The 20,982-nt window shown below is 36.1% G+C and overlaps 1 protein-coding gene across 21 annotated transcripts in view; it reads right to left on the reverse strand.

The window, feature by feature from the left end:
• Tenm3 (teneurin transmembrane protein 3) overlaps window positions 1-20,982 on the reverse strand; it is a 2,467,413-nt gene that overhangs the window by 314,258 nt on the left and 2,132,173 nt on the right. Inside the window, exon 1 of one of the 21 annotated variants that reach the window (XM_063234716.1) lies at window positions 18,496-18,806. The exons of 19 other annotated variants lie outside the window; for them this stretch is intronic. The gene's annotated coding sequence lies outside the window, so the exon portion shown is untranslated. Of the gene's footprint in view, window positions 1-18,215; window positions 18,388-18,495; window positions 18,807-20,982 lie in introns of those variants that run through there. One more of the 21 variants, XM_063234717.1, reaches the window with a different exon arrangement.

Below are 20,982 nucleotides of genomic sequence, written 5' to 3' on the forward strand. Positions count from 1 at the left end.
CAGCCAGAACTCCATAGTGAAACCCTGTCTCAAAAAGATAAATAAATAAATATTCATACATACATATTAATACATGTATTTCAGACATACATATTACAACTAGTTTTTCAAGTCAGATATTTGACCAATAATTCCAAATATAGATAAATTAATATTAGCATTGGAAAAAAACAATATACATTAATAACATACTTTATACACAGGGAATTTTTCATTTTTAATTTACTTAAAGGCTCTTAGGAAATAATCAAAGAATTTATGGATACAAGCCTAACAAAGTACCAAAAAGGCAGCTCCTAAAATTAATACAATGTCAAATTGAGTTATTCACTCCTGTATTAACATAATATAAAAAGTAGATCATAAAAGGGAAATGCTCTATCATCACAAAGTATTCATATAGCAATAGATAATACAATTCTGACACCTGAAAATACAGATGTTATTTGTCGGTTTAAATAAAAGTACAATGGTAGAATTTCCTCACTAAAAATTTTAAGATCTTCTATTCCAAGCCATTGCCTTTACAGGTCTTTTGAGACATCTGCTAGACTTGTTATTCAGGTGCAGTAAGCAGTTGACAGCAGAGAACAGATTTGAACTCTTACCTCCTGGCATCCAGTACAACTCATGTACCATGTCCCAAAAGACACAGCAACCTATAAAGCAGAAATCTGACCACTGTCAAGTACATTTGGGTAACCTAATTCTATAGAAAAACAAGTTAGCATTTTTTTGTTTTTCATTTTCTTTTTCTGTTTTAGACAGGCTCTCATTAGATAACTCAGGCTGGCCTTGAACTCATGTTGTAGCCCAGGCTGGCCTCAAACTCATAGTGATCCTCCTGCCTCAGCCTCCCAAGTGTGGGATTACAGGTGTGTGCCATCACATCTGGCCTAATTTCCTATTAATACATGAAGTATGAGAAGCTATGAATTTAATGCACTGTTTGTTACCTCAATTCAAAACACTTTTAAACTGAAAAGGCATTTTGAAAATTTAAATGACTATTAATATCATCATAAATGTAAATCTTATAGGTATGAACATCATTCCTTCTATGCAACCTGCAGTATTCTGGGGATAGGTGGGTATTTTCTAGCATTTCAGAAAGAAATGTCAGTAGATTATCTATCTACATTTACAAACATTACAAAATATCTGCTTGGCTGAAGTGCTTGATTCAGAATTCTTTCCCATTCCCCATTCCCACCCTCCACACAAAAAGGACACAGAACACTCAAGCACTTTAATTAGAAGACTGAAATTACAGGGTGTATTCACACCCTTGACTATAAACGTAAACTATATTCCGCATCATTATAATCCATGTTTGGACTCTTCACTGACAGGTTTAACCCAGAGCTCCTAATAAGCCAGATAGAGCATGTGCCTGAGGCTTTTGTCTCCACAGTAGCGTCCTTAGTCTAGTTCGGAGAGGCCTTCCTCCTAAATAACAAATTCCTCCTAAATAACAAATAGTTGCTCACAGGCAGGGATCAGCCAGGCACTCCTTGGAAATGTAACACTTTAGACTTCCGTGTATCACTTGTGGTCTTGAAAGATGATGACAAAATTCTTTACATTTTTTACCTAGATAATAACTACAGTCATAGGGAAATAACGCATGCATTTATTAAAATAGTTTTTTTAAAAACTATTTTCTGTTATGTACAGATATTTTGATTTTACTACTTAAAATCAAAAGTTAAGGATAATTTTAAAAATTACAAATAAGCTTTGTTGAAAAGTATAAAGTTCATTCATGATATGATTTCTTTTTTCACTAAAAATAGTTTATGTGGGGGCTGGGGATTTAGCTCAGCAGCATAAGCACCTGCCTTGCAAGCAGACAGTCGTGAGTTCAATCCTCAGTACCGATAAAAAGGAAAAAGACAAAAAAAAAAAAAAAAAATAGTTTATGTTTAAAATTCAGGGAAATTAACAGGCAACAGACCATATTCACACAAAATTTATCATAACAAGAGATGACAGTATATTCCTCAGATGCTCAGTGTATAGCTAGAAGGTTTAGGTCTACATTCTCTGAATGGTACACCTCTAATATAGCAGCCTCAGTAATTTTTGTTTCTAGTTTTTCAAATTCTAAAATATAAAGTAAACATAAAACTAAATTTTAATTTCTCCCTGATGAATAGTAAATGTTTACAATTCTATGGCTGTCTTACTAAAGTGTCCCACGATGGGAAACTTTTGATAGGAAAATAGAACAATCACTTTAGACAGATTAAATACCTTAAAAATAATGAGTATGTAGGCATTGAGATTAAATTCTAATACACTAAATGTACTAAGGAATGAGAAAGCAGAAAACTGAGGACAGATAGCACAGGAAACTGCTTTTCTCCTTCTGTAATACTACTCTTTCCATTTGCTAAGCAGTGGCTTGAAAAGTACCCCCCCCCCCAAATTTACCTCTGCTCACAGCTCCAGAATGTGATCTTACTTGGCGCAAGATCTTTTATATGTAAACAATTAAAATGGGCTGATCATGGAGTAGGTGGGGCCTAAGTCCAATGGCTAGAGTACCTGTAAAATGAGGAAGAAAAAAAAAAAAAAAGGAAAGGAAAGAATACAGAGATACAGAAGAATGACTATGTACAGACCTGAAGTGATTCAGGTATAAATCAAAGAATGTTAACCCTCAAAAGCTGGAAGAGGCACAGAAGGAATCTTCTGTAGAGCCTTTAGCAAGAGGTTGGTCCTGCCAACACTAATTTCACACATCTAGATTCCAAAACTATGAGACAAAGAATTTGTACTATTTTAAGCAAGTAGGTTATGGTTATTTGTTACAGCAGGAAACTGAAAACAAACAGGCTGCGCACGAGTAACCCTGGCACTGTAGGGGCTGCAGCAGGGGAATCATCAGCCTGAGGACAGCCCAGTCTACACAGTAAGCGCAAGGTCAGTCTGGAGTACAAAGTGAGATATCACCTCAAAAAGTAAAAAAAAAAAAGCTAATTAAGAATTACATCTTTCTTGGGCTCATAGAGCAGTTTTTTCTATTTTGCTTTCAGGTATTCTTTTGTGATTTTTTTTCCCCCAGTACTGAGCAATGAGCACAAGACCATCACACTGAACTATATAACCAGTCCTCCGCCCCTTTTATTTTCTCTTTTAAAAAGCATATTGCTAAGTCACTAAGTTACCCAGGCTGGACTCAAACCTGTGATCCTTTTTCCTCAGCCTCCCAGAATGCAAGAATCTCAGGCATGAGCCACTGATCTGGTTTCTTTGGTGATTTACACTAAAATTTCAAATAAGTAGCCATCCTAAAAACTAACACTACTGTTCAAAATCATAGTGTATGCTTGTTTTAGCCTTCAATAATGAGTTAGCTTTATCTGCATTTATAAAGTTTAATTCAGAAATGAGACCTGGCTTCCATATGTCCGTAAAATCTTAAAACAGGAACGTTTCGTTTTTACTTGTTAATATTCAATAAATATAATGAGAACAAATTATTATAAGAACTATTGCTTTACTATTTTACTACCCTGAATCTTAATAGTGAATTTTTTTACGTCTTATATAACTGATGTCGAGCGCATTGTAAGTACTCAATACATATTTATTAAACTGAACTGAATAACAATATTGTTATAAGTAGCTAGGAAAAATGATTTCTAAATTCCCTAAACCTTTGGAATATGTTTATTTGCCCCCTATATTACTTTCAGTTGTTCTAACAAAACCACACAAACTAGGTAGGTTGTAAATAGAAAATTTACTTCTTATAGTTTTGGTAACTAGAAAAATCCAAAATCAAAGTACAAAGAGATTTGGGTCTGGTAAGAGCCTCTGAGACGGCTATCTTTCCACTGAGTCTTTACACAGCAGGAGCATGAAGTAGTGCCATTTTTTGAAAGGGCGCTAATCCTAGCGATGAGGGCTCCACTCCCATGATGTAATCGAATCCAAGAGACCTTTTCCAAAAATATCCTCACAGTCGGGATTAGAATCCAACATATGAAATTTGTGGGAAAAAACAACATTAGTTATAAGAGCTTCCCTCTGATTATGTTTTGTCATAGTAATTTGCATAAAACCACTACAAATATTTTACTATACTCACTCCTTCTTTAAGAAAAATGTAACTTCTAGACAGTTAAATCAATTCATCTGAGAGTAATCAATTCATCTGAGAGTAATCAATATATCCTTCCCTTATCCTACTCACCCCAAAAATCTCAAAGACATCATCACAGACATTCTGTCTCTACAATATGCCCAAAGATCTTTCATGACTAAAACCTAGTTAACTCAGGGAGTAAACACCAAAGGAATAAACACATTTAAGCAAGGAACACTAATCACTTAAGAGGTGAGGCGAGTCATATCTATAAAGGTTCTAATTCAACAAAGAATAAAAGTATTATCAATTTAGCTTATATTACAGTATTATGGTTTGCATGCAGAATCTGTCCAAAAACATAAATACATTTCACTTATATCACCTCTTTGATAAAAGATCTGAAGGAATTTATTCCATCATTTTATAAATGGAAAAGTACTAAATCAGCATTTTGTAGAACTACACATTATTTGTACTGTCGTGTGTAGAATAAGCCTGATTCATATTTCAGTACTTTTAATCAATTTTAAGATTAAATGTTTGTGGGGTTGGGGATTTAGCTCAGTGGCATAAGCGCCTGCCTTGCAAGCAAGCAATCGTGAGTTTGATCCCCGGTACCAATAAAAACAAAAAAGACAAAAAAAAAAAAAAAAAAAAAAAAAAAAGATTAAATGCTTTTACATTTTAAAATTTTAAATCTGGACAATTATAATATCAAGACTTCTCTGACTCATAAATATTTCACGTTTTAGAGAAACTTATTGTTCCATGAATACAATATTTCTATCTTTTCTTTTGAGCTCTAAATTTAAAGGGTAATGGTTCCCTGACAATTAATTATACATATTTATAAAAGTGTGGAAATCTCTTGGCCTCTCATTTCCTGATATTTTATTAACCTTAGTAACAGCTTCCTTTACATATACTAAGTTGTTGGGAGCCGCCGACACCGGTCGCCTTACTTGGCGGACGTAGGGCCTGTGGGTGGGAGCGGAGCCTGAGCTAGATTGCCCCTCCCATCGAGTGAGTCAAGTTGGCGCCTGCTTCCTGCCCCCTGATTGCGCTGGCGACTTAAACAACCCGCTCTGTAAGATAGTCTGCCTAGCAACAACTGATGTTAGCCAATCAGCCCGCATCGCGCGCTTTGAACTGATTGGCCACTGTCACCCTATAAAAGTGAATGCCTCTCCCGCCACGAGACAGGAAGCACAGAGGAAGCACAGAGAGAGATAGAGAAAGTCCACCGGCGAGAAAGGGCTGGTGGCAGAGTGGAGGCCTCGCGGGGCCCACGCGGAGATAAATAAAGGCAAGGTTGCACACCGCCAGACTTTGTCGTGTGTCTTTCCTGCCGGCCGGGAGCGACCCCGACACTAAGTACCAATTTTTAGGCAAAGAAACTACAGCAAAATATTTATACATGTAAGACTACTAAATGGATTAAGGTACTCCATTGATTGTACTATTAATTTAAATTAATACATTTGTAATAGATACAGTTGTGTTCTTAGTAAAATTCAGACAGTGATACAGTGCGTCTCTTCATAGTTTTTTAATGGTTAAACATAATATCAGTTCACTTTGTGGAGCATCTTATTTCAAGGTTGTTTCAGGATCAAACAGACTAACACTCTGAATTTTTTAAATTTTTCTTTTAAATTGCACAATGATAACTAATCACTTAATTCCACAAGACTACAACTTTGAGTTGAAAGCTACTGTAGAAAGAGCTAAAAAAAAAAACTTAATTTTTCATTTTTCAGCTTGTTACAACTATTTAAAAAAACAGCAAGTAAATTTGAAGTAATTCTTTGCTAATCTTACAAAAATAACTTTAACCATGTCCATAACTTAAGAATTTGAATTAAGAGACAACTTGGAGGTTGGGCAACCAGTCAACAATCTTCTCTACACACAGGTGTTCTGGATACAGTTGTTTTGAGAGAGGACTGCTGAAAAGTATGCAAGCAACCAACAAAATAGCAAAGAGAGACTCAGTCTTTGATCTTAAATTTGCCATTCAAAAAAAGTGATAGGATAATTTAACCCATGATATCTGTATGTAAATATGTGAACACAACCTATCAACAGTTTAGAGGAGGGCGCAAGGAGTACTAAAATATGAGAGCAATTACATTCACTTGCAAGAAGAAACAGAAAAATTTAGAATTGACCAGGAGTACAGAAAAACTAAATTAATAGAAACAAGTTGCGTAAAAGCAAGGATCTGAACACCAGAATGGGAGTAGGCTGCAATTTTTAGCCCTGAATCAATGACTATTTTGGCTGTGTAAATCTTTAAAACATTCCTCTTGCTTTTTGGGTGTACTCATTCATGCAACTCACCAAGTATTTAATGGGTACCAACCATCTGCCAGACCCTTTTTAGGCTCTGAGAACACCACAGTGAACAGAAGGCCTGGCTTTATGAAGCTTACATTAGTGAACTTTAAAATTTAAGAGAAAATGATGAATTGAAAATAATAATAAGAAAAGTTCATGATAATAATAGTAAGAAAAGTAAATGATTGTTACTATCAAATACTTCATCCAAAAGAAATGTTACAGCCAGCTAATCACATTATTCTTCCTATCACCTTCTTCCTTTTCTCTTCTTCTATCCTTTCATAGGCAACCAGCAACATCCAGTTGCCATATATCCTCTTCCATGAATGTAACTGTAGCAATTTTGCTCATGGAAAGAGGCTTATTTTTGTGGCTGATGTATATCTTAGTAATTGGAATCAAGCTCTGGTACATTGACATTTCATTAGATTATGGTTGACTAAAATATAAAAGGGTTAGTATAACAGCAGAACACTACTAATGTCTAATAGAAAATAATTTTACTATTGATGAACTTAAATAGAGAAATAATTCAATACACTGTTTCAAATTTAGTTTTATTCAATTTTAAGGTGCTGGGTCCAAGTGACATGGGGATCATCTATCATTTTATCAGAACTTATACCTAGTTATCTCTTGTTTCAGAGTGCTTCTATTTTCACACTACAGAGACAAATATAATCTTCAAATGGTTTTTCAATGTAGTACCCCACTAGAGCTTAAAGTACTGTATATCACAGGTACTTACAACTAGACATTATGTTATTACTAAGATAATTCTAGAAACAGAGACTAGGGAAAAATTTTTTTCAAAAGATACACAAGGGGATTTTTTTCAACTGAAAAGGTACTATGAATTTTCTTAAATATTGAATATTTAAATCTACCCATATTCCACTTGGACTGAAGTGAAAAGAATATTTTAAGTTTATAATTCTAAAGTGCAGCTCTGGAGACACTTAGAATCTCAATCAGTATTAATACCTAATATTAATAAATTAATAAAGTTTTAAGAATCAGAAGTTTATGTTAACATGTACACATAACAGCAAATAATTTTTTTTCAATTATGAAAGACCTTCTACCTTGAGTCACATTTCCTAAGTGGCAGTACAAAAGTGAAGTGAAGTTTTGCTCTTTGTTTGAAATGTAATATATGCAAAATTTATATTTCAAAGAAATGAAACATTTAAATTCACAAATCTTACTACTGTAGTTTTTAAAAAAAACTATGAGTCTTGTTCGAAATAATCAAGCATACAGTTAAAAAAGACACCATAAAGTTTTAATTTCTGAATTTTTAAATTTAATTGTTTAGCCCATAATGAACTTCTGGTTCAATTCCTTAACCATAATATGTAAAAGGGTCATAATACCACTCAACTCTTAAAAAAGTACTATAATTCATCCAGATTGAGAACAAATGCCTTCAGAGTGGGCAGTTCAGGAGACATTGACTTTTTGCAAATGATGCAGCCATTTCTCAGTGTACTGAGAGTTCACTTTGGCCCCACAGGTTTTTAATATTATTTTTCTGAATATAATTAACTGTAGCAAATACTCTCTCTTGAGAACTGATTTAATTTTTGAAATAGCCAAGTGTTGGTTGTCAAGTCTATGAGGAATGTAAGTAATGAGGCATGCCTATACAATAAGTATTTTTTTGTGTGTCTTTTAAGAGTAGTTTCAAAAACATTTTGGGTTAACGGTACTATAATGAACATGGAAATAATAATGATCTATTCATAATTAGGACAATCCCATCACTGTATAATTTCTATTATATCCAAAGACCCATATAGAAGAAATAGGTAGTCCACATACATTTCCTGAAACCTTCCATAAGGTTTCTCTGAGGAACATTAAATCAACAAGAGAGCCAACAGAGACTCATCTTCGCTAACCAATGACACTTTTATAAAAAGTATAAAATATGCACAGAAAGTGCAAGACATACATGTAAAAATAAGCTAATTCCACAGCAAAAGATATAAAAATGTATTATATATTTTACTTGTTTATAGCCATTTCCTTTTTCTTTTTTTAACCATTTTCTTTTTGATTTTTCCCCCCAAATTGTAAATCAATTTTAAAAACTCTACAAGAATTTCTACAAGAAGCCACACTGTTAGAAGTCATACGTTTGGCTTATTCCCTCCTTTCACAGGTAAATCTAGAACCTACAGTACACATGCTGCTGCGGGGCTATTTTTATCACTGAAATCTCTAAAAGGTTCACCATCACTGTCTTATACAAAGAATCTTAGCACACCTGCAACTATAAAAAGCAATACCAAAAGATTAACTCCAGGGAACAAGTATAGACTAACATAATTTATCATTTTGCCAGGTTTAGTATATACCATTTTGATGTGTTAATAGTTTTTAGTAGCAAAAATGTTAGTTATCAGTTCAATGCCACTAAATGGGGAATGAAGGCATTAATAAAAGCATATTTTATTAATTTTCTAATCAGTAATGCTAAACATTACTAGGTATTACAGAACAGACATTAACCAGATCATAATTGATGATTTGTGATCGTGTATTAAGAAAAACTAAAGATAAAAAGCAAAAGCAATACAAAATATTTGTTCATCAATTCAATGATTTGCCTTGAGCCAGTCTGGAAATCTATGGTTATGTTTAGGAAAGGCTGTGTACTGACATTTTTCTAGTCTAATACAGGGAAGAGAATTTACATGTAAAGCTAAATTAGAACTAAAGTCAAAACAAATACTAATTTGACAATTACCCTGGATGTAGAATTCAACAAAGGAGGATATAAATTTGAGAACAGCACAAACCTAAGTTCTTTATTTCATTTTGTAATTTAGTAGTTGAATAACTTTATGCAAAAGATTTAATCTGTTTAAGCGACAGTTTTCTCATATATAAAATAAAATGTAAGGATATTTACTCATAAATAGCCTACTATTCGGACTAGATATTTGAGGGTCCCGGGGGGCCCATTAGTTAACAGTAACTTGGCACTTTCCAGTCATTCCAAAGGGGAATGGAGCATGACTATAGGCATGTTCTCATCCAAGTCTAAACAATGGCTTTACCTCTAACTAGAAATTTCTCTTTAAGTGCCTCAGCTTCCCTGTTTTTATTTTTATTTATTGGTTTTTTTGAGACAGGGTTTCACTATGCAGTTCAGGTTGGCCTTGAACTCACTGTGTAGCCCTGGCTGGCTTGGAATTCACAGCGACCCTCCCACCTTAGTCTCTGAATGCTGGGAGCGCAGGGATGTGCCACCACACCTGACCTCACCTTTAAAATGAAGATTAAAGTATTTAACTCCATTGAAACTGAAATAATATCTATACAAAAGCACACATAAAAGCATTTTACTAACTACTGACTACATGTTCGCTATTATGAGGCCTTGGATTTTCTACTCATAAAATGCACTGTCTGAACTAAGTGATTTTGAAGATTCTCTGGAGAACTGAAAGGTTCTAATTTTATTCATGTTTATGAAAGTTAATAACACTTCTTAAATGTTTAAATTTTAAAGGTTTTTTGTTTGTTTGTTTGTTTGTTTTTAAGGTCAATGGAGTTGGGTCAAGAAAGTAAAAATATGATTTCTTCTGTTCCTTCAGCACTCACTTCTTTTGGGAGCACTTACCACCAACACATCTTCTGATAAAAACGCATTACATATATTAGCTCTTGCTCCAAACAGCCTAAAGAATGTATCTTCCACATTTTAGTCATCCAAAAGAGTTTCATTAGATAGAATGTTTACCAGTTAAAATACGATATATTACAAGCGGAAAAAGTATTGTTATGATGGTTCCTGCCCCAACTACTGTGGAGGCCAAGCAGAAAGACTGCGTGAGCGGGGAGTTCAAGGCTGGCCTGAGAAACAGCGGAACTTCCTCTGAGAAACAAAAAAAATCCCTGTAAGGGCTGCAGGTGAAGCTTCAAGGTAAACATGACTGGCATACAAGAAACCCTGAGTTCAACCCACAGACATTCACACATTACAGTCTATGTACAGACATACACACATATTAGAATCAATCACAAATACTTTTATTAATGATTTCAAATTAACTGTACATGAAATTTTAGCGTAAGTTTTCTCATTTAAGTTTATTGTTACAAGTCACTGAACTTCTTTTAAAAGGCATTAATTGTGAAAATTCATAATCAGCTTCATCTTAACACCTGATTCAAATTCAATCTCAAAAAATCTCACCTGACCAAAAACTCAAAGAAATGAAAATAGGCCAAGAAGTCTTCTAAGAAGCCATAAGTAATAAAATAAGATTAGCTTTGAGATAAAACCTTAACTTAGCACTTTTCTATCATTTTATGCATAAATTCTAATAACAACAAATCTTGGTTGTTTAATGACACTAATAAATCAAAGTAGAGCATGAAAGGGAAGAAAATGAGAAATCTAGCTTAAAAAGTATACCCATACTGGAACTGCACATGTAATTAGAAATGCTTAACAAGGAGTGTGGTATTTAGAATAGATTTTGAATCATATCTGATTACATTCAGATCAGTTTTTACCACTTAATAGCCGTGTAACCTTTAATTTACTTAATCTATATAAGTAACACTCATCATCATTGAAATGGTGAAATCCCTCCTTGAAGACATTTTCTGAGAAGACAAAATTTTAATATATACACCCATCTATAGTTTACATGTAATTCATACATAATTTATATATATATATATATATATATATATAATTAGTAAGGCTAAAAAGTGAGAGACAATGGCACAGTAGTCACTGCCAATATGGGGCCATTTAGACTTGGAAATGTCTAGCCCTCAACAACTCCTGAGTAAACTACTATATTTTAACACAGAATAATTAAACAACTGATGTTCACAGTCATCTCCAGCCACTAAGAAATTAAATTATATTTAGCATAAATATCTAATAAGCATTCAACATTTTGATTCTCTTAGTACTGTGTGTATCACTGGTATACAAAGATGAGTAAGACAGATGTGAGCTACAAGAACTTGTCCCTTAGTGAGAGAGAAATGTAAACAAAAGATTGTAGAATAATGTGTTAAGTGCTATTAACAGAAATATGCATCAGGTGCTGAGGAAGAATAAGAGCTACCAGCTTTGCCCCAGGCAGTCAGGAAGGGCTTCGGAGAAGAATGCCATGCAACTATGCTCTTAAAGATTTGTAAGATGGTAAGTACAAGCACATGTGGCAGAAGGAAGTGAAAATGCTGAAGCACGGGTGGAAGGGATGAGTGGAAAAGAGCAGCAGAATCTGAAGAAGGATCATGGAACATCTGATAAAATAGGGATCAGAAGGCCAACTGTAACAACAGCGTGGGGGTGACAGAAGGCAGGGCACCAGGCTGGAAAACTGAAGAACACGGTCTAAATCACAGATGCTGAGACAAACCGACTTTGGACCCGGAGGTGGGAGACGGAGAGTCTTCAAGAATTTTAAATGTATTGCAATCTGATGTGTCTACTTTTTAAATAAAAGGTTTTACTTTTTTAAAATTAATTCTTTATTGATACATCATTTCAGATATACACAATGATTACAATCATCAGAGGGAATTTGTACCTGTACTTATCTTTTTTTCCTATGCGGCTCTTGATTCTGCCCTTTTCCCCACTCCCATCCCCTCCCTTCAACCTCTCCTCCCCTCATTTACAAAAACTTTGTTTCAATGTTTTCCTTTTCTCATTTTTTTTTCTTTTCCCTTCCTCCTTTCCCCCACTCCCCTCTCTAGTTCTCCTTCCCATTTGAACATTTTCTTAAAGGAATAAATCTTCTGAGATTAAAAAAAAAGTGTGACTCTCCTGATGATCTATTTTTGGTGATGTTGAGCTACTGAAAGCTTTACATAATTCATAGGATGATGATAGGGAGAGATCTCTGATAAAGCATGAAACAATACACCAGGTATTTTGAAAATGGGCCAAGTTTCTCTTTAAAATTTGTATTTAGTTCTGATTAATTGTAATAAAAGATATACTACGAAGTAAAGCATAAACTAAACTTCCATTGGTAATGTTTGACAGTTTTACCTAAAAAAACAAAATTCTTGAACACAGTACTTAATTGCTTTAACTGGAGTTTCTAAAAGATTAGATCTTGTACTATATTTAATAAAATTCTTCCTTTTATTGAACAATATTCATTTAAATATTTAGGCAAGAATTCTATTTTATTAGAGTTGACATAAAAAATATCCAAGGAAAAAGATGGCCATTAGGTTGAGAAATACAAACTACAAATCTTTTGTTTTACTTCTCCAGGGAAGTGATGACTCCAGAATAGCCAGCGACAGAACTACTAAAACTTGAATAACTCTCACATAAACATACTTAGTCTTCTTGTTAAAACAAACATTATTCCCACTGCTAAAATTAAGGTTGGCAAGTCTTTCCTCTTAATAGCTTAAAAAACAATTTGAAAAATAGCAGAATAGCAGGTTCTTTGCAAGGAAACCAATCACCATCATTAAAAGACCTTTAAAAGCAAATACAGAATGGTCAGCCAGCTTGACCACCCTAATTTTTAATGAAGGGATATTTCAATATATACATATACAAGATGAAATAAACTTATGAAAATCTGCCATTTAAAAGAAGTTTTTAATTTTCACCCTGACTGCGATGATCTATCAGGGAATAATATGTGAAAACTAAAATAAGGAAATAGGGTAAAGTAATATGTAAACCTGTGTCAGTGATAAAACAAGCAAGGGTAGCTGTCATAAAATGGCCATATGGCTTTTTTACCTCCATCAAGGTCAGTTTACTGATGGGCTCAATAAGATGATAATGCATTTAACCACTTTCCTTGCATCTGACTTCGACCTCACAAATTCAAATGGCCTTGTTTAACTACCCTGGCCTTTCAGCATTTCCCTGAACAAAGATAATTAAGGAGATGTACTGCCCCCTACTATCACAGGAATTGAAAGACAAATAAACTTTTAAGAGCACAGTCAGGTGTCCACCCCTCTAATGTACAACTTTTAAGCAGGAGGTAAAATGAAATAATGGTTAAATAATTATAAAAGGTTAACAACATTAAGTTTGTTATATAAGGCAATTTTATTTAAAAGGAAAGGCATGAAAGGTGTTCCAGGTTACAGTTTACAAATCTCTAGACAGCAGATCCTCACTTACCCTGCCAGAAACAGTATAAGGGGTCGGGTGTCTTATAATAAATAATATAAAAAGAGTTCATTACAACTTCTACACATTACTGTAAATTTTTGAAGATTTAGGTTAATATATATAACTAGAAAAGATCGAAATATTTTCTATAAAGTTTGAACTCTTATCTCTTTATTATACATTCTGGTCTGTTTTCTAATTCTGACGTCTAACTGTAAAAAACCAACACATTTATGTCAAACATTATTTAATATTAAAGGAGTGGGGGCTGGGGATTTAGCTCAGCTGCATTAAGCACCTGCCTTGCAAGCAGGCAGTCGTGAGTTCGATCCCCAGTACCAATAAAAAGGAAAAAGACAAAAAAATATATATATATATATATATATTATATATATATATATATTAAAGGAGGGGATAACCCTAAGAGGAAAACAGTTTTAAAAAGTACTATGGCATGTGGTTTCCCAAACATAATTTTAAATGTGATTTGCTCTCAACTATTTGTGTACTTTTGAATTACAAGTCTTCCTTTGTGAAATAATTTTATCATCACTAACATCTATGATAAAAGTATCCTGGGATGCCAAAGAGATAGCTGTTTTCAACCATCATATAGTAAAAATTAAGAGTAGAATTTCAAAATGTAAGTACAGAATTTGTAATCGAAAAGCTAGGTTTGTAGAAGGTTAACATATAAACATCACCTTTTAAATAACTGGTCTTAAGTATTAAAATAGGCATCACTTCTAACCAGCTTAGATACATATAATAAATAATATCTACACATTCATAGTTACTGTCTGAGGAAAAAGGAACTTTGATGTGGCAAAAATTATGCATTCTAATACCTGATGTGGAACCTCAAAAGACTTTGGACATAAATAAATATACAATAAATTCGTTCTAGACAAAACTCCAATTGAGTCATACAAATTTTATATATTTTACATTATCTATTGCTAGAGAATGCTGTAATGACAAGCAATTTAATAAATCTAAACAATGAATTTCTAATGTAAACTATCTCTTTTAGAAGAAAGATATATTAAGTGTTATTTTGGCTTTAAAATACTCAGTTTTAGGATACATGAAATCACTTTATCTAAGATTATAGCCAAAACAGCACTTATGATTGATAATGTAAAAATCTGTATTTGCCTGCTTCACACTTGTCCAGATCAGTGTGATAGAGTAAAAATCTTGCTCAGAATCCTAGCTACACTTTTAGGAATCATCTTACTCCTCTTTCCTGTTCCCTTGCATTCCATTCTGCCTGCCAGTAAATTCACAACTCCGTTTGGACTGCTGTGTACTAGCTAAGAAACAGGTCACTGTGCTATCTAACTTATTGAACACTCTAATAGTTGTGATCTAGGTTTTTAACCATAACTATTTAGAATTTCTGGTCAAATCCAGAAGGGGACAGTTCACTCTCAGGTTAAAAAAAGTACTGCCCCAATTTATTTATCTACTTTGTTTCTTTGTTTGTCTACTTCCATGATATTATTTTCAAACATCCAAATATCCATAAGGAAAAACACTATATTTCTCAAACGTTAGAGGCAAAGTACCCGTATTTATGCAAAGATAAAATAACTGCAGCCATATATATGTAAATTATGTATATATATTTGTATATATAAAATCTGTAAAGAAATTCATAGTGAAGTTAATATGTCATATTAGTACAAAATTTAAACTTTCTTAAAATGAGAAAAGTTAATATAAAACTAAATAATTTAGATAACAATTTTAAACAAATATATCCTAGTTTTAGCATTACATCTGGACTGCCAGAAAAGTAGTTTGTTAAAAATTTTTATTCACAATTATTTAGTTAAAGTCTGAGAAACAAAATAAATTATCAACATAAAGAACTGATGTTCCAAAGCCCAATCTCTTAATTGCTGATCAGAGCTGAAAATAGATCCTTTTTCTCAACTAATTGAATGAGTCTTGTTAAACCTTTTGAAATGCACTTTAGAAAATGCAAGAATACAGCTTAGAACAGGTTCTTTAATTTGGGTCATTTTCTGTTACTTGCAGTGGTGATGGGTGCTTAGCAACGCTGTTCTGGTGGCCCTTTTAAGGAAATGAATACCTGGAATACAGCATTTTAATCTATTTTATGGCATTAATTATCAAAACCACTGTATTTAGACAGTACCTCCTTTGCCACTTGCCCGTATTATGAAAGACAGAAGTCACATGATAAATTGAATGTATTATTTCAGGTGACAGAAGATCTGTATCTCTCTCTTACCAAAAAATTTTTTTTAATATAAAGACATAAAAACTAACAGTAATAGAAGTCACAAAAAGATTCCTTTAAATGTTTGGACAAAGATATGGTATTGTTCAGACATATGTAAGTTTCTTTTTCTAAATCTCTGAGAACTAAACTCCACCATGCCACACACTAGGCCAGGGGTAGCTAAGAAACATCATGCGACACAGTCAAAATTTATTAAGCTTTTATTTGGCAAAGACTTAGTGAGTATCTCAAATATTGATTTTTTTTTGAAAAGATAACTTTCCCATGAAAAATAATAATGAGAATAGCACTTAAGTCCTGATGAAGTTACTTCCTCATAACGTGCTCAAATGATTAACTATCAGGCAGCCCAAAAAACATGGTCAAATATACAGCTACCAAGTAGCTTCTAAGAAATTAAACTGCCATGTGATATTCTGTCCACATTTTATTAATAATCAATATAACAGGTTAAGAAACTAGTAATTAGAACATTGAGAATATTACTTTTTCTCATCTCAATTGTCATTGTTCAAAGTACAACCCTTTTAACTTTTCCTCATAATCACACAATTCATTTTAAATTTCCTTCAAGAAGGAAGGTGATACTCAAATATCTCCATTCTTTTTATCTTCACGGCTAATAGGAGATCAAGTGACTCCCTCTTTGTCTAGAATATATCCTAATTTCGGTCTTCAATAATCAGTTTTTTTAAAGCTTGAACATGTAGCCCCCAAAAGATGAGACAAGAATCCTCCAGGTTAACGATCTGTCATCATATAGTTTACGGTTCAGTCTATCAGTTAAAGTATACTAAGCATCTTTTAAAATTAACATTTATCATCAAATTGTGTTTATCACAGGATAAAATGATACAACAACAAAAAGGCTCAAGTTTTTAAACCTTTGAAAATAGACTCTGCTTGAGGTTTTGGGGTTTTCAATGTTACAGTTGCATTACAATACCTGGGAATCCGTGGGGGGAAAAATGTGGGGCGCAGACAGTACATGCTGCACTGAAATATGCTCCTATTGAGAGGCATAAGTTAACTGTATTTCACAAATGCCTTTTCTGGATATTTCCAATCCTTTTTTAAGACTACTTTAACAATTAGCACACAGAGATCTCTGGATGGCTCTCAGAAACATTTAAAACCAGAGAACAAAGGTTTATTTTAAAAATGAAAACGTTGGCTTATACAACTCCAGACGTGAATCTGCTTTCAATTACTGAAAGTATTTCCACTTTAGTGGAAGGGGCTCAAATCTTCAACTACACCATCTTAAGGCACTGGCTTTGATTATATTAGACTCGAAAACAAAATGACTTTGTGACAGAGGCATATATGTATACAAGTAGCATACATATAATTTATAAGATATTCCACAGAGAGAAACTAGCAGAGAGGGGGAGGAAATGTGATTTCTCATTCTGAGAGCAGCCACAGACCTTTAATTTTATTAAAATGCACACACAAAATGAGCAAATGGTTTTTCCTAAACTCTAATAGATATTGCATAAGTTTTCCCCAACCATTCTTAACTCTTTTTTGCACAGGAGTAACCTGCATCGCAGCATAGCCACAAAGTTGAATTTCTTATACTCTGATCTGCAAAACCCTCAGGGAAAAAAAAAAAAAAAAAAGCAGCACACACTAAGTATTTCGCAGGCGAAAAACCTCTTTTAATTTAGCGTGATTATTTTGCACCCTTTCCCCCCACTAAGCAATTAGTATGATGGATTTCGGTTAATGGAACCAAATGGCTGATGAATCTAAGCTCAATGCAGATTTTAAACATTTCAGACTTAAATTACCCAAAATCATTATTGCTCCCAACGAATTCGATAAGATATGTCTACAGCAAAACTCGCAGAATGCAGGGGGGTTAAAAAAAAAAAAAAAGACAGCTTTACCTCACAGGCTGGGACTATACGCTATTCATTTTTTTAAAAATCCATCTAATTAAAAAATACCGGGAACAAAAGACTCCATTCTGCCCGCGGCTACCTGTACCGCTCCGGGTGACAAAGAGTAATCGAGAAAGTTCAGCTTTCACCTCTCTAAATCCTTAAATTCGGCCCCTCAGGGGTTAAAAAGCCACCTCATTTCAGATGCTAATGCCGTCTCCGCACCGATTCCAACCCGCGCGCGGAGCCTCCTCCCATTCCGACACCACCCGGGGCAAAGGAGCGGGGCCGCCGCCAGCCCCGAACGCAGCGGCCGCCAGCCCCGAGCGCCCCGCGGTTGTGGCCGTCGCCACTGCCGCTGCCGCCGCCGCCGCACGCCCGGGAGCGAACGAGCGAGGGAAGGAGCAGGAGCCGCGCGAGGAGCCGCCCGTCCGCCCCAGGCCGCGGCCGCCGCCGCCGCCGCTCACCCACCTTTCCGCGGCGCGCCCTCGCTGTGGCCGTGCGGAGCCGAGCCCGGCGCTGCCAAGTTGCCTCGGTCTGGAGCGTATCGTGTTACAGCGCCGGGCTCGGGGCTCGGGCTGCGAGCGGCAGCCAGACATGATAGGCTGAGGCTCCTCTGTTTACACCCGGCCGCGGAGGGGGCGGCGGCGGCGCTTAACCCCTTCGGGCCGGGCCGGGCCGCCCCGCCAGCGCCCGCCGCGCCGGCCGCCCCAGCCGCGGCAACGCGCGCACACGCGGCCCGGCGTCCTACCCGCTCACCGCCGCGCCCCAGCGGAGGCTGTGCAGGCGGCCCCGCGGTCCGCTCCCCGGCGTGCTCGGAGGACCCTGGCTGGAGGCATCCGCACCCCCCCGCCGCCGCCGCCGCACCCGCCCGCGGGGCCGGGAAGCAGCCCAATTCTCCGACGTGGGTCTCCAGGCTGCGACGGCTTTCGCAGACGGAGCTTCTCCATGCGCGCTACTTTCCAGTTCTCACAAAAGAATCTCCTTCCCAGCCCGCGAAAGGGTCCGGACCCCGGTCCGCCACCGTGCGCGCCTCGCACGGCCGAGGCGTTCACTGGAGCCCGGCGCGGGCGATGCCGGCTCCCCGCGTCTCGGCCCAGCGGAGACCTGGGGCCCGCGGGACGCCGCGCGGGGGAGCCGGGCACGGGAGGTCCGCAGCGGGGCCCACGCGCGAGCCCAGCCCTGCGGGGCACACGTGGAGGGGTCGCGGGGAGACGCCGGGGGACCGTCGCAGCCCCTCCGTCCGCCCTCCGCCCCAGTCCTGGCCACGGTCCCGGGCCGTGAGCGCTGAGGGTCAGGCGGGCTCCCGCCCCCGGAGAGAGGCTCCCTGGGGCCCCTGCACTGCAGGATGCGCCAGAACCGGACAGCCCTGGTGTGCACACCCAGCTCCTGTGGTGGTCTTTACTTTTAAATTAAAAAAAAAAAAAAAAAAAAAAAAAAAAAAAAAACCTTAATACTGTGGCTCTTAAATTTGTATTTAAAAAATTGTCATTTCCTCCCCTCCAGGTCCGCTTTTATCATTATTTTTGCCTTGCCTCTAGCCTTCCTTTAATTTCTATTCTAGAACATTCTATCTACACCATTCAGCCTCTTCCTCCATTACACTGAGAACTGAATGACTGCTCATGAATTTTTACATTTACCGATGTTTTCTTCCAACTCCTCCAAACTCGAGTATTTTTTATAAATAAAACAGCACTTTATCACAATACCATTATCAATCAATACACCATCACTAGCTCTCATTTCACATTTTAACGGTCCTAAATACAATTTAAACCAAACAAAACATACTATCAGGCAGGATAAGTGTTCTCCCTTTATCATTAGAAGATTGCAGTTACAATTTTTCTCTTCTCCCAGTCGCTTTCCTCCAGTAGACTAAATTCTTTCCACACTCCTAGGGTTCAACAAAACTGTAACTTCGTTCTTTTTTTGACATATCACTTTACCTTGACTTTTGTCACTTTTTATACATAATGCTACAAGAATGTGAATATGGCTTCCCTGCCTCTCTGTGGAGACATTTTCTTCTCGATTTCCTACCTATCTATCGTCACACACACACCTGGTGTTACTCCACCTTTGAGCAGTCTCTACGCCTCAGTATGTTTTTTTCTTTCAGTAACTCGGTCTGCTAAAATCACAACTCATCAAACATATCATGTTACAACATGATAACAAACATCCTGTGCATTTTTCTCTTAAAGATCAATAGAGTCACCCTTTACTGGGACATTATTAAGATAGTACAGAAATTAAACTCTGAGCAATCATTTAAATTTTACACATTTCTTTGTGACAGACAAACCTGTGAAATTTTTTCACGATTTTAAAATTCTTTCTCTTTAGTAAAATTGGGTCAAATACAGAACAATAGACATTTTGCGGGCCACCAAAAGGGCTGTAAGCTCTGAAACAAATACCTTTCTAAATCATAATATTTTGAAAAAGATTCTTTCATATATAGTTGTAATGCTTGTCACTCTCCTAGTGGGGGGGATCACCTGAAATAATTGCAAATAAAAACTATTTAGATCGAACAGCTTTCAACTGAAGAAACTGTTCGATTAGAATCTTAGCAAAATTACATAGGAAGACTATTACACAATTAAAATTTGCTAAGACCAGGAAGCTTGCCTGAGCTTTAGAAATCTCTCTGTTGATTTTTGATGACCACAAATTTGCAGGTCTGTACTAAAATAAAACATCAGAACACAGAGAAATGAACATTAATAGGAGAAATGAAATATTCTAGGATCTTAGCTAAATCACTGGTTGGGTCAAGATGAATCTCAAGAAGACCGATACGTGGCATGTTCATTTCCCCAGATTAATGCTATGTAAATTGGTCATTGATTGATAGCATTTATTAAAATTCCAATTCAAAATGCTAATTAAGCATTGCCCACGTATAAATATCAGAACCAGGTTAGACAAATTTTTATTAATATTAGACTTCATAGGAATATTCTATCTACATGTATGTCTAGTGCTACTTTTTTCTTATTACAAAACTAATTATTTTCGAATTGGACAAGGATAATATCCCCCGAGAATTATCAAGGATTTACTTTGAACAAAGCTGAGCAGTAGCAGAGCAGCAGCCCATGGGAAGAGGCAGAAGGAGAGATGTGGCTTTAAACTATTTCTATTGCTTGAAATATGAAGGATAGATTCCATACGCATCTTCCAAGAAAACACAGGGGTTTGTGACCACACCCATCCAAGCATTAAA

This window comes from Cavia porcellus, unplaced genomic scaffold, assembly GCF_034190915.1.
Source record: "Cavia porcellus strain 051 isolate PalLab524CR breed Dunkin Hartley unplaced genomic scaffold, mCavPor4.1 scaffold_24, whole genome shotgun sequence".
NCBI lineage: Eukaryota > Metazoa > Chordata > Mammalia > Rodentia > Caviidae > Cavia > Cavia porcellus.